General features: G+C 40.6%; 1 non-coding gene across 1 annotated transcript; it reads left to right on the forward strand.

Annotated features, from left to right (window-relative positions):
- The first annotated feature begins 235 nt into the window (after nucleotides 1-235).
- Nucleotides 236-365, forward strand: LOC129680182 (small nucleolar RNA SNORA17). Its single transcript, XR_008720650.1, has one exon. It is a non-coding gene; the product is annotated as a small nucleolar RNA SNORA17 (small nucleolar RNA).
- Nucleotides 366-13,985: the final 13,620 nt, after the last annotated feature.

Consider the following 13,985-nt stretch of genomic DNA (forward strand, 5'->3'; position numbering starts at 1 on the left):
ACCGTTGGCAAGACACATCTCTTGGGAGGTGAGAAATGCTCTACGGATTTACACAGACGTTTCTTACACTGAACGGCATGGGGAATGGTTTTGATAGGACCTAGCAGCATCTTTGTGTTCTACTGAGCTACGATAATATGGGGTGTTTTCATTAAATAAGACACATGGAATACAATGAATACCATGATACAAAAACTTAAAATTCTAAGAGTCCTGGGATAAAACATAGGGGAATGTTGCCCCTACAGCATTGCAGGAACGGCCGCTGTGTCACACACACATCAGTAGGTGGCAGAGGAAGGGGCTGTGTCTGCGCTCAGTGTTCTCACATACAAACATTCACCGAAAATAGTGAGTCTGAGACTACCACCAGCATGGCGCCAGGAGAGGGGGCTAGCTGAGAGGACCACCAGTAGGGTACTGTGAAGTCCTGAGGTGTGTGGGGGGCATACCATTCCTGAGATGACTCCTGTCTGGAACCATAATGCAGTAGGAGGGTCTGTTACGACCAAAGACCAGGTGGATGTCTCTGGTGTGAGCTGCCACCCAGGGACATGTTGATGTCTGAGGGCTATTCAGAAATAGTCCCATCCTTCACTTGAGCATCATGGGAGACATGACACTGGGGGCATGAGAGCAGGAGAGCTGATCCCACCCCTAGCCAGCCAGCTACAGTACTTAGGACGGCAAGCCCCACATATTGCAGGATTGTGGGTGAGCCGGCCCTGAGGATACAAAGTGGGAGAGCTGGTCATATCAAATGTCTGTCAAGTGGGAACATGGGCGAAGGAGAGATGCTCTCCCCTTCACCCTTTCCACCTATGGGGACAAGAGAGCTAGCCCAGAGGTCATCAGAGCAGAAGAGCTGTCCCTGCCCCTCACCAGCTGTATCACTGAGGAGAGCAGGACTTGTACCTCTTCATGCAGCACAGCAGAGCTGACCCTGAATGTGGGGGCTGAAGGTGAGCCCACTTCTGAGGGCATGAATTTGGGAAAGCTGGCGCTGGCTCTTGTCGGCTGTGTGGTCCACCAGGAAGGGAGCGAGCTGTGGGCAGGAGTGTTGGTCCCATGAACAGTGAAAGTTGTCCCTGACTCTCACATGCTGCAAAACTCAGGAAAGCAGGCTCTGCACTTCACCTAGGCAGTACAGGAGAGCTGGCCCTGGGTGTGGGGTGGTGGATGAGCCAGCCGCATGTGCATGAAAATGGGAGAGCCAGCCCTGCAACTCTCAGGAGAACAGGCCCTGCACCTTACTTGGGCAGCAGGGTAGAAATGGGCCTGGTTGCAGAAGTTGCTGGTGAGCTGGCCCTGAGGGCCAGACAGCCATAAAGTCAACCATCTGAGGAACTCAAATCCCTCCCAGGTCCAGATCCAACGGGAGTATATGAAGGGGCCAGTCCTACAGATCCAGAACTACAGGAACATTATGACACCACACCGAGCAACAAAAGATACCTGAGAAGAGTCCCAGTGAGGTTCCAGTGTTGATAAATCAGCAGAAGCCAAGAGGCCTCATACCAGAACGACAAGTCATTGCAATGAGCACCGGCCAGCAACGAAGTGTGGACTGAAGGGCCCACTGTGGGATACACCGTGAGAGACTACAGCTTCCACAGCAAGATTTCTGTTTTCTCTGCTGGGGAAAGCTGCAAGTGTAGAGGGCACTTATGAGAGGAGGAGAGAGGAATGGGATTGGTACACATGTGAAATTCACAAAGAACCAATACAAAGTTTTAAAAAGCACAGGGGAAATAGTTTTAAAAATTTGTGTTGGCAATGATTTTCTATATATGACACTATAAGCATATGAAATAAAATTAAAAAATAACTTATATAACATCAAACTCAAAAGCTTCAGGAAAGCAAAAAATCAGTAAAGTGAAGAGAAACTTCAGAAGTCGGAGAAAATATTTGCTAATTATTCATGTTTCAAAGTGCTAATACAATAATATATTCATGTCAATTAAAATTGATAATAATAAATCCAAGTCACCTAATTAAGAACAGGCAAAAAGTTTAGAAATAAATTTTTCAAAATAAGCACAGATGGTCATGAAAATGTGTTTAACGTCAGTAGGCATCAGAGAATGAAAAGTAGGATAACATTATATTTCATTCTTATTATCGTGGCTGGTATCAAAGACAAAACTAAAGTAAAATAACAATTAATGAAACAAAAACAAAAATTCAACCAAAAAAAAAATACAGAGCAAATAAAGCAACATACAAATGAGGCAAGGAACTGAAGAAAACCATTTAATCCTGTTTTTCTCACCAAAAGAAACACCTATAATCAGACTATTAAGTGACATATCTTAACAATTCTTGGTAATATACTTAAAAGACACCAGCATATCCATGAATTGGCAATAACACAATGGCCTAATATGAAGCCATCCAGATGTCCGTCAGGGATGAATGAATAAATAAAACATGGCGGATAAACATAATTCAGTATAGTGGAATGCATAAAACTGGAGAGAAAACCATGTTAAACAAAATAAGCCAAACACAGAAAGGCAATATATTTTATTTCTTTCTTATATAAAAAAGTAAATATTAAATTAAATATTTGATGTGTTAGTGGAACAAGAACTAGAAAGTGATTAAGGGCATGGCGTATGTAAGAAGAAGGCTGAAGAGACACAGCTCACTCAGCATACTGTGCACTTGGAGATACCACAGTAAATCCCATTAATCTTTATAACAAAGAAATTAATCAAAAGTTATTTTGCTTAATTTGTTTATTTCTAATTTCATCCACAGTCCTACAAATGATGGAGCTTGCTTCTTTGTGTTTGGGCAAAATATTCCTTTGTGAACACGCCTCATATTATTTTTCTCTGTTCTAATAGTGGACATTTTAGAAAGTGTATTATGTGTTTTTGTCACATGTAACTCTTACATTTTAGAGAGCTACAGAAATCATTTTTTTCCATATAACATGATAGCAAAATCAGTCTAGAAAGGCAAAAATAAATCATCAGGAAGGAGAAAAATAGGGGAGGTTTAGAGCATATGCACTAGAAATGTTCAACATTTGTATATACATGCATTCATTACATGTATATGCATTTACACATGCATCATGTAAATGTCTTCATGTAATGCAGTAATAGAAACTATAAAAACATTGTGAATACATACTGCTATGTTCACATAAATGAGAAACTGAGTTAAGTGAAAAGCAGTAGTTTTTATCTCTTCCATTGATAAAGGTGAGGTGGACAGAATGAATTGGAGGAAGACTCAAGGGACCAGTCAGTAGAACAGGGAGACCACCTTCAACAGCTCTTTTGATTGTTACAGAGATTTCTGATCTTGCGACACTGAAATCTTAGCTCTGTCCTATAAAACATAAAGCAAGACCTTCAGGGCTAAAAATGCAATCTGTTCTCTTCTGGTGAGAAGGTAGCAACTGAGAGGTCTCCTATGGCCTGACCCAACAACTTTGGCTCTACTCATTTATCTCGGTAGCTAGAGCCCTAGATATTTATAGAGAGAGCTGTGATGACAACAAACAGAAGGTAATTTAATTTGATCAAAGGCCCCCAGTGAAAAAGACAAGATGCCTTACCCAGTGGGTTGTCTAATGTATTCAACCTTTTTTTTTTTTTTTTGGATTCTTTTACTAAGGCTCAGTCTTGTCATACCCCTGGTAGCATTTAGCTGAACACTGCTGGGACACACACACACACACACAGACACACACACACTCTAGGCCAACCATGATGCGAGGAAAGAATCCTTTTCGAAAAGAAAGAAGGCAAAGCAAAGCAAAACAAAATAAAAACTTGCCTTTTAGTTCCTTTGAGGATTCAAAGAGAAGAGTGAAATTCTCATGTTTTCCACTTGCTGTGAACTGACCAATCATCCTCCCTGGAATCCCCTGAAGTCCCTTTAGAATATATTAGCCAGTAAACAGTAGGACAGGCTCACTGATACTGTCATAAATTCTCGAGCACATCGTGGGCAAATATGCTTTTACTCTATCTTCTTTTCTACCAATGTACTTCCCTAGTTTCTTCTGCAGAGGGCTGTCATGTAAGCATTCTTTTTTTTAAACATTTTTTTTTTTACATTGTTTGTTTACCTAAGGCTTAACCCTGTATCTCTATGTTTTCCAGACATAAAGACAAGGTCACCTGATTTTTAAGCCTGATTATGACTATCTCTTGCAGTTAGCTCTGAGGAAGTAAAATAGTCTCTTAACCTTAGCAGAGTTGCACATTGTCATTTGAATATGAAATGTCCCACACTGATCCATGTGTTTTCATAGTCAGTCTCCTTGTGTTCCTGTTCCTTGGAACCTTTATCTGAGGACAAGCTGGAGGAGATGAGTCATGGTGCCAAGCTATGATGTCCTCTCTCCATTTTCTGACTGTAGCTACCATGTGACCAGTTGACTAATGTTCTTGCTGCAATGCTTTACTCACCATGATGAAATGTGTCTCTTCTTAAATTGTAAGCCAAATAAATCCTTCTAGGATCTATTGTTTATTTGATTTTCATCATACTTCGGATCTTTTAACCACAATATTGTCTTCCTCTCCTGTTGAAGGTTCATGTGTGGGATTCAGTAAAGACAAAATGGAGGTTATCAAAGCTTGGAAAGATTAGACTTTGAAAAGGCTTCAGAGAGAAACTGCCCATTTTGACAATGATAATGTAGGCCCTGTATCATCCAAGTCATGTTTAAAATGTGAAATGATAGACGCTTAGTGAAGGAGATTAGACAGCCTGGAGTCCATGATATATCTTCAGCTGTAGATCCCTTACTTTTTCTATTGCTGGTATCTGAAGCTTACTCATTTCAGAACTAAAATATCTAAGACGCCACATTCTCTTTTTTAATTTCTTATCCAAATGAAAGTCATGGACTCTTCCTCTGGTGGCCTGGAGACTAGGGTCCTCTTATTCCCTTTGGGACATCCCGGCACCAAGGTGTACAAGTGGTAGATGGGAAGGAATGAAGATTAGCAGGTAGGTTTGCAGTTTCCCAGTCCAGCTGTGTGGTGAAGGCCTGGAGGGGAAAAAAAAAATAGCCTTCTCCAGTACAGCTCTTCTAGTGTTGCAGCAGCATGTTATTGCAGAAAAATGAGAGTTACATAAACCTTGGGGAAGTGGGGAGAGGTTTTTGGTGACTGAACATCATCAACTGGGGCTGAGGTTCTGGGAATGCTTCATTTGCATGAAAAAGAACTGCAGGTGCTCGGCTTCATGACTACCCCTATAAATGTGGGTGTGGGAGTTGTGGTTCCCACACCCCCTTCTTCTTCCTGGTGTGCCCTGACACCACTGGACACAGAGCTGAGAAACTTGAAGCAGAATCCAGAACCAATGGGAAGGGTGTTTCTACAGGATTCCAGTCCAGCTGGGAGTACTAGGGGAGAAGACCTTCTCCAAGGATGAAACCTCAACTCTTAAACTCAATTTAGTGAAACAGCTTGTGCATGCCTTTATTGGAGAAACAGCTCAAGTTCCCGTGTGTGTGTGTGTGTGTGTGTGTGTGCTGCACGTACTGTATAAACCTTGGGAAGTAGGGAGGGATTTCTGGGATGAATACCTTCTACTGGTTGGCACTGGCATGCTGGTGATGCTCTCTTTGCATCCAGGTGAGTGCTACATGACTGACTACCCAACCTCCTGGTTGGGGTCACCAGGCTTACCTGCTCTGAGTAAGGCATGAAATCAAGGAGGGAGCTGTCCCACTCCCACCAGTCTCAGGACGTGATTTTAAATCTCAAGTTTGAGGTTTATGGAGTTTGAACATGTTCTTCCTCGCCAGTTCCATGCCAGGTTCTCTGGTAGCGTGGTTCACGTGTCCTCACAGAGGTCACAGACTATGTCTCAGGGTATGCAGGCACAAAACAGGGAGGAAGTGATCCTTCCTCCTGCCACTCTCAAGATTGAGAATTTTGGGGTATGAACACTTCTCTATCTCACTCTAGCTCCATGCTGATTCCCCTGGTCACACAGTCCATGTTTCCCACATTCCTCCAACCCTCGGTAACCTCTTTCCTGACTGTGTTGAGTATTTGTTATGCATTTACTTTTATTTAAGTAATTTATGGTCACTTCTTAACTTCTCCCCTAAGGAATCTGCTCAAGTACAGATTCCAGGCCATAGTTTTGTTCTCCCTGACTAGCCTAGTTCCTGACAAATAGCAGATTCTCAGCTAATGTTTAACAAAACAATGGATGAGTAATCAGCCTGGCTGAACAATGTGCCTTCCACTTTCTAAGCCTTCGTCTCCACACCTCTGAGACTCTGAGAGTTTGAACCTTCTTTTTTTTTTTCTGGAGAAATGTGGGTTTGTATCTCACATCTGGCACCAATTTGCTTAACTTTGCAAATGATTTACGTAATACATTTCCATTATCTAATGTACATATCATATCCTCATTCTTATAAGGAAGTTTGGAGGATTTTAGTTAATGTGTATAAAGTATTCAGTAGGCAACACTGAACATAGTGAGTACTTAAAATCTGTGTCACAAGTTTGTAAAGGAAACAAAAAACCAATAAAACTTTAATTATTTGGTCTTTGCAATAAGAAATGTAATAAGTACAACATGCAAAGCATGGATAAATTTGGTTACCTTCTTGGATGAAGGTAGAGTTAGGTTATGGAGGTGGAACACTGACATCTAAAAAGGCTTTAAGAAAGTTCTACTCGACCGAACAAGGTGGGAGCCTACCACAAACATTCTCTAAAAGACTTTACCCAGCAGGTTGTCGAAGCAGTTACAGAGACTCACAGCCAAACTTTGGACAAAACACAGGGAGTCTTATGGAAGAAGGGACATACAGAAGGACCTGGAGGGAATATGGGTTCCACAAGGAGACCAACAAAACAAAACAACAACAACAACAAAAAGCTGGGTCCATAGGGGAACTGCAGAGACTGATGCATCAACCTAAGACCAGCAAAGAAAGGACCTAGACCCCCTGTTCAGATGTAACCCATTGACAGCTTTTTCTCCATGGGGGAGAAGAGACAGTCTCTGACATGAACTCAGTTGTCTGTTCCTTGATCACTTTTCCTTGGTGGTGCAATCTAGCCAGCCCACAGAGGAAGAGGATCCAGGCAGTCCTGATAGAACCAGATAGTCTAGGTCAGACAGTATTGGAGAAGGACTTCCCCTATCAGTGGACTAGAGAAGAATAATAGGGGAGGAAGAAGAAGGGAGTGTGAGACAAGAAGGAGATGAGGGAGGAGGCTACAACCATAATACAAATGAAAATATATATAATTTTTTAAAAAGAAAAATAAAAAGAAGGTTCCACTCAATAACTGACTAAGCTGTGATCATGGGTTCTATCACCTTGTTTTCTAGCAGCCTCTGGTTCCTTTAATGTGTCAGCTACACCATCCTAGGAGAGACAGATAAACTAATTTTTCCCTTCAAAGAGTCAAGGGATCAATAATCTCATCCCTTCCCAGAGCAGAGGGCTTTATTATTTTCCTTCACTCAATTTCGGGCTTTTCAAGTCATTTCCATCTTTGAAGCTTTTAAGGTTTAGCTAATACTTGAACACTTCTCAGACCAAGGGAGCTGATATATTATGTTCCAGTTGGATTTGTGGTCTACTCCTTTCTGTTGCATGTGTGCTAAGCATTTCCAAGATGGCATGTCATATGCTGGCTTAGATCCTAAAAAGACAATTCATGTTTCTGACTTAAAAGTAAGCAGTGCCCATGGCAGGTCAGTATCCAAGTGGGTGTCCTAGTAAGGGGAACAGAGACTGTCTCTGACATGAAATCAGTGGTTGGCTCTTTGATCACCTTTCCCTGAGGGAGGAGCAACCTTGCTAGGCCAGAGGAGGACAATGCAGCCAGTCCTGATGAGACCTGATAAGCTAGGGTCAGATGGAAGTGGAGGAGGACCTCCCCTGTTAGTGGACTTGGAGAGGGGCATGGGAAAAGATGAGGGAGGAAAGGTGGGTGTGGGAGGGAATGAGGGAGGAGGCAACAGCTGGGACACAAAGTGAATAAACTTTAATTAATATAAAAAATAAAAAATTCTTGAAAAAACAAGAAAAGGTGGGAAAAAAGCAAACAGTGATGGATGAATATTACAGGAGGATGCCCAGGAATAGTTTCAGCAGAAATAAAGTTCTCAAGGGAGCTGTGCCTGACCAAAGTTGGAAGGAATCTCTGTTGGAGCAATAACTCCAACCTGTGCCCAATCTTGATTGCTAGTGAGCCCCTGACCCCCCCCCCCCCAGATATTACACAAAGGCCCATGTGGGGCTGGCCCAAACTTAGGTGCAAAATATTGTTAAATTTGGTTTATCAGTTCAGGCCTTGGGTTAATTCAGTCACCATCAAACTCAGGTGATTATCAAATTCTAGTAGATAAGAGTTCTAGAAAAGAAAGGTACTGTGGTTCCCAGTTCTTAAGGCTTTGAAGGTACCTTATAAGTTAAAAATGGCAAGCATGTTTGCATTTAAAGCTCTTGGGTCATTGTATGACTGTGCAAATCCAAGAAGCAAAAAGCCCATCTACCTTTTACTATGGGAGATAACACATCTCCAAAACATATTTTCAGTCCTCTTCTATCCTAAGAGTAACTCAAGTGCCTCTATATAGCAAACTTGAGGAATCTGATATTTGAAAGCTTTGTCTCAATTAATTCCCTGGGATGATGGTATCTCTGTTCATGTTTCACATACACAGTATCAGTTCCCCAGGTCCAATTTCTAGCTAGTTGTATACCTAAAAGCCAGCGTGTAGAGAATAATCTTCATGTCACAGAAACTGTGCAAATCATTTGACCTGCATTGATTTGCTGGGTCCTTCGGACTTCCTCTGAGAAGCATTGTTATTACCTTCATTTTATGGGTAAAACTGCAGCAGTGAAGTTAATTGATTGGCCTAAGATCCTGGTAAGTGGCAAAACCAGGATTTAGCCACTGACTTGCTTACACTAGAAACTGTTCTCTACAATTGGAACCATTCTCTGATTCAGGAATTTAATATTAGTGTCTGAATGGCTGCTGTCCAATTTCAAGTTCAGACATGCATCTTCATAGGTCACGCATAGTCACCTTCATTTTCCATAAAACAGCTAAGACCTTTCCCCAAATAAATCAATTTTACTTTTACAATAACATAATCTTATTCCTACAAGCATGACTCTTAATATATGTTTGGAAGTAGCAAAATTCTTTTAAAAACACACCGTTTGCTCTTTTTGTAACATAACTAAAATCATATATTTTCCTAAACAGGTGTGGTAAAGTCACTGTTTTTATCCACCAGCTCTCTTGTCATGAAATATGGAGAATAGAAGGTCTGGTAAGGTTTACCAAATTCTTTCCTAAATTCCCATTATGACATTGCAAAATAGCCGTATGATGCTAGTTAAGGTTAGAATGGTAAAAACATATACAATTTTCATAGGTAATAAACTGTAAAATCTCTCCCACTATCTGTTGATATCTGTCTTAAAGATATTTGTTTTTAAAATATTTAATTATGTGTATATGAGTATGTGGGGTTAGGTCCACATGACTGTAGCTCACCACAGAGTTCAGACAAGAGCATCAGCTCCCCTGGAACTGGAGTTATGAGTTGCCCAACATGGGGCTTGGAATGTAACTTGGATCCATTGAATGAGCAGTTCATTCTCTTATCTCCTAAGCCAGATCTACACCTCCAGAAATCTTATTTTTCTTGCTCACATAAGTTGCATTACTTTTCCACATCCAATTTCTAGTTAAATGCAATCATAAAATTGCAATATTTATAGAAATATATCTATATTCCAGAATAATGATACAGTCTTTATAATGATAACATGGTAAAAAAAATAATGATAAATCCTTTAACCATACTATTTTTATATTTAACATCAAAGAATCTGTGTGATCGTTCATCTTGACCATGAATTGGTTCAGTGGATTGAGAAGGATCGACAAGAGTATTTAACCTCTGTAAAGTCCGGTGGAAATGCCTCTAGAAAGAATTAACCAAGAAGGAAAATGAATCTGAATGAGCACAGCATGATCTCATAGGTTAAAAATGGAGTAAAAGGCGGGAAGAGAAAGACAGCACGGGGATTCTTTCTCTTTGTTTCCTGCCAGCCTTGTTGTGTGTTGTTCTGCACCACGGCCCTGCTCCCACTATGAGGCAGTGAAACTTCTGAAGCCAGGAACCAAAGGAACAACCCATCTTTTCCCATCAATTCCTTTCTTAGTATTTTGTCTGATGAGTATAAGCTGCTTTGGAATTTCTAGCTCTAATTGCTTTTCTGTAGTCACTGGCATATATAACCCAACAGTTAGGAAGATAAAAAGTGAAGAGGAAAAGTGAAAAGGTGAGCTTGGCCCTAGGCACACTTTGTCATCATCAGTCCTTTTAGCACAATTAGATTTAGGAGTTTAATCTACATATTCTCTCATGCATCTGTTATAAATGTTTAAACAGTCTGGAGTATTAGAAGGATAGAATGAGAGATTCTATATAAAATACTAGGCACATTTCAAATGATCAGTAAGCATTAGCCATCAGCTCCAAGTTCCCTCATGAATCATTTACATTTTCTCAGTTTACAGTTTTTTATTCTGTTGGACTCCTCGGCACTTGTTCCTTCTTTAGAGGCCACCTTTTTTTGTTTCCTATTTGTATTTTATGCCCCCTACTGTGACTCACCATTTTTTTGTCTGTGAGATTCTGTTCCCACCCTTTAAGGCTTTCTTGTTAACCCTCTTGGCTTTCCTATTTTTGTGTTTCTGATTTTTTCGTTTTTGTTTTGTTTGTTTTGTTTTGTTTTCCCGCCTCATGCTGTAACTTCATGCTGTACTGTTCTTTTCGGATGTATGCTCCATCACCAATGGGACTTACTGTCTCAACTCTTTCCTTTTGCTTGCATTAATTTCGTATAATAACCCTCTCCATTTCTCCCCCATGGGTTTCAGACAAAGCCGTCTTTACTTGTGTGTGTTATACTTGCTTCTCTCTATAACAGAGGCCTTCGCTGTCCTCCTTATTTCCAGCATCACATGCCTCCCATGCTTCTGCCTACCCTCGCTTTCAACTCCCTAGTGATTCCTCTACATCAGCCCCAAATCCACTGCCTTTTTCTTCCCATTTTCTCCCTGAAGATTTGCCACTCTTTCTTCTATCAGCTCACTATTTTTGTTTTCCTTTCATTTTTCCTGAAATTTTTCTGGCTGTGCGTATTTTCCCTTTCATGAAGCAAAAGACTGAGAGGCAATTTGTATTGATATATCTATTCACACCAGAAGGGTAACATTCTTTTCTGAGGCTGTATACTCAGTTCTTGTCACTGACTTGTGGGTAAACAAAACAAAACAAAGAAAAACACTTCTGTCTCCACACTGAAATCTCTTTAATGAATTTCTATGCAAAAGAACAGAGTGGGGGAGTGGAAAGAGCCCAGAAGTGGTTCATGTTTGTGAGCCAATAGTCAAAGCTCAATGATTGTTCAGTAAAGGAACTCACTCAAGGTCAGCATAGTGGATCATCTGAGAACTGAGATTTAGTCATGGCAAGGTCAATGCTTGTTTAGTAGTTCATTTTACCACTTGTGATATCTCATATTACCCTCATCAAGGACCAGAGGGATCTTTTGAAGGCAAAACTCAGAAGTGAAGGGAGGATTCAATAGAAGTGAATATATAAAATATTTTATGCATTATCCAGCCCATAATAAGTATTCAGTATTGCTACTTATTGCTGTGATACTCTCAGCTTTCTGTGAGGTGACATGACTTCTCATTTGTGTCTGACTTTGCTAATGGTATTCTGCTCTGCCTGTAATGTTCTTTTACTTCTGGCACATATCTGAAGTCTTCTATGACTCCTTTTGTCACATACTTTATAAGCCTATCTTCAGTCACCCCATTGTTGCAAACAGAACCACTCCTTCTCTTTGTATGTCTCAGAGGACTGTGTCAGACTGTCATAGGTCCAACAGCCTACTTTGCAGACAGAAGTTAATTTTCAGGTATGAGTTTTGCACTTCAATTTGTATTATGTGCTCACAGGAATGTAAACTTTGTTTTGTTTTCTCAGTTTTTAATTACCAGACAAAGTGTTCCATAAATGCCTTAAATAGTTACTAAATGAAGAAATAGGTGAGAATGATTTTAGGGTTGTAATGAATGACTAAGTGAAGACAAATGGCTCCTACAATGGAGCCATTAAAAAAGAACACATTCTACTGGGCAGCAACCCAACAGGACCAGGTAAGACACATATTCCTCACTCCAGCCTCACTGTCCTGCTTCTGAGGCCTTGAAATGCTAGTATGGTACTTACCACACTTCGATCAGACTCAAAACTCATCTACAGTTGTGGGATTGGTTGGAGTGACAGGCCAGAATATAAGAGCGATACAGAATGAGATACCAATCAGAATAATATTCTAGGTTATGTAATTCTCACCTGGCAGAAATTCCTGGAAAATTTGCAATCTTGAGAATTCTTATATTTTCTTTCCTTAATCGTTTACCTATTTTATCATATTTATGAAAGTAACACAGTGAGGAAATAAAGTATAATTGGATTTTCTTTAAGTAAATCGCAACTACCAACTCTGTTAATTGCCCACTCTTTTCTTATACTTTTGAGGATGAGATCGACTACTATCTAACATGTATCAGGCAGCTGTCACATGCCATTCTGTTTCTAGACAGGTGGTTTAATTAGAAAACAAATGGGTATCTAAAAATAATAAAAATAAAATAAGCTACAATAAAGAAAAACAAACAGAAGACAGTCAAAAAAAAAAAAAAGAAACATGTGAATGGTGTAGATTCAGAGATACACATGTTCAAACACACAGAAATCCCACAAAAGCACAAAACTGGGAAACATGAAATATTTGAAAAAGATCTGTGAAGTAAGAAAAAAACAAACAAACCATGACCAAGCTTTACATGACTTTTTTTTTGTGTTTGCCATCTACTGCAGGACATAGGGCCTGCCCTTAAGTGTTGTTTGTATACCTGGTGAGACTCTGTCAGAGAAAACTAGTTTTTCATTTGCAAGAAGTTATCCATTAGAGATAGCTTCTGGGTCAGGAATGGGGGCATGTGTCTACTCCCTCACTCAGCATTTGGACACCATCTGGCTTATATAGACACTATACACGCTGCCACAGTCTCTGTGAGTTTATGTGTACATTAATCCTGCTATGTTCAGCAGTCTGTGCATCCTCCATCCTCTTTGACCCTTAGACACTTTCTGCCTCTTCTTCCTCAGGCTTCCCTGAGCCTTAAAGGGGGAATTTGATGTATACATCCCATTTAGGACTGAATGTTCCAAAGCTGCTCACTGCCTACACATCGTCCAGTTGTGGGTCTCTGCATTTGTTCTCATCTATTACAGGAGGGAGTTTCTCTGACGGTGGCTGAGCGAAATCTTATCTGTCGTTGTACTACAATGTTCTCAGCACTCACGTTATCGCTACCTCCCTTTAGCAGAACAGTAATATTATTTGGGTTTTCCTTAGGCTCCTGGCCTAGCTTGACTCAGGCTCTCAGCCACCCAAGCAATGTGGGGCACAGGTTCCATTTTACGAATTGGGCCTTAAATCCAATCAAATGGGTTACTCTCACAAGCTTTGTGACACTATTACACCACTGCTTTTTTCAGGCAGGTCACCATTGTAGATCCAAAGGATTGTAGCTGGGTTTGCATTTACCTTTCTCCATCAGTAATGGGTAGAGTTCCTCCTTCCAGTACAAAGAACACTAGTCAGTAGGCGTGAAGGCTCTTATTAGACACCAGCTCAACCTCTCTGTTTTCACTGAGTTGTGTGGATGTCACCTTCAGGAATATGGTCTGATCATAAGCATGTGGAGAGCAACTGACAAACTCAGCAATAGCCTGGATTGTTTAAGAGTTTCCATGAGGTCCCTTCTGCAAAAATCTCCATTAGCTGTAACCCATTCCTGACATTGGAGGTTTCATTTGGTGATTTAATCTAGCTGGTGTTTTGTCTCTCC

The sequence above is a fragment of the Psammomys obesus genome, unplaced genomic scaffold, assembly GCF_907164565.1.
Source record: "Psammomys obesus unplaced genomic scaffold, mPsaObe1.curated_primary_1811, whole genome shotgun sequence".
Taxonomy (NCBI): Eukaryota; Metazoa; Chordata; class Mammalia; order Rodentia; family Muridae; genus Psammomys; species Psammomys obesus.